The sequence below is a fragment of the Megalopta genalis genome, unplaced genomic scaffold (assembly GCF_051020955.1).
Source record: "Megalopta genalis isolate 19385.01 unplaced genomic scaffold, iyMegGena1_principal scaffold0075, whole genome shotgun sequence".
Classification (NCBI taxonomy): domain Eukaryota; kingdom Metazoa; phylum Arthropoda; class Insecta; order Hymenoptera; family Halictidae; genus Megalopta; species Megalopta genalis.
The window spans coordinates 63,979-65,000 of NW_027476144.1; the positions used below are offsets into that span (position 1 = coordinate 63,979).

The following is a 1,022-nucleotide window of genomic DNA, read 5'->3' on the forward strand; positions in this document are numbered from 1 at the left end:
AGACAACGAAAATGCGGCATTCCAGTTAGACCAGAAAAACCGCATAACGTGACGCGGGGGACTGCAGCCACAAGTGACAACAGTCCCCCGCTAAGGAGTAGTACAGCATATTCAATGCTGTACATGAACACGCCACAGCCCGCATGCTTAATCTCGGGCCTCGCCATTATGCGAAGTACTACATGTACGACGCACTGACGGTCTAAAATGCCTTCATCGTCGACGCATCCATCGACTCGGTAGTAGCAACAACCTTCGCGAGGACTAGTTCGGGGGTCGCCTCTCAACCCTGGGTGGCCACAGACCGCCACCGCCAGTAGATAGGGACAGATGGGAATCTCGTTAATCCATTCATGCGCGTCACTAATTAGATGACGAGGCATTTGGCTACCTTAAGAGAGTCATAGTTACTCCCGCCGTTTACCCGCGCTTTTTTGAATTTCTTCACGTTGACATTCAGAGCACTGGGCAGAAATCACATTGCGTCAACACCCGTGGGGGCCATCGCAATGCTTTGTTTTAATTAGACAGTCGGATTCCCCTAGTCCGTGCCAGTTCTGAGCTGAGCGTTGAATGGCGGCCGAAGAGGACGACCGCACCGATGGGAAACGCCACGGAAGCCTCGCAGCAAGGAAGATCCGCGGGAGGCCAAGGCACGGGACCGAGCTCGGATCCCAGCCACGAGAGCCGTTCACCTCGCCCAGGCCCGGCACGTCAGCCAGACCCGCTTCCCGACCAAGCCCGACACGCCCCGCTCCTCAGAGCCAATCCTTATCCCGAAGTTACGGATCCAATTTGCCGACTTCCCTTACCTACATTAATCTATCGACTAGAGGCTCTTTACCTTGGAGACCTGCTGCGGATATGGGTACGAACCGGCGCGACACCTCCACGTGGCCCTCTCCTGGATTTTCAAGGTCCGAGGGGATGATCCGGACACCGCCGCAACTGCGGTGCTCTTCGCGTTCCAAACCCTATCTCCCTGCTAGAGGTTTCCAGGGAACTCGAACGCTTATACAGAA

The 1,022-nt window shown here is 55.6% G+C and overlaps 1 pseudogene; it reads right to left on the reverse strand.

Moving 5' to 3' along the window:
• Positions 1–286: 286 nt before the first annotated feature.
• LOC143261942 (large subunit ribosomal RNA) overlaps positions 287–1,022 on the reverse strand; it is a 2,994-nt pseudogene continuing 2,258 nt past the window's right edge.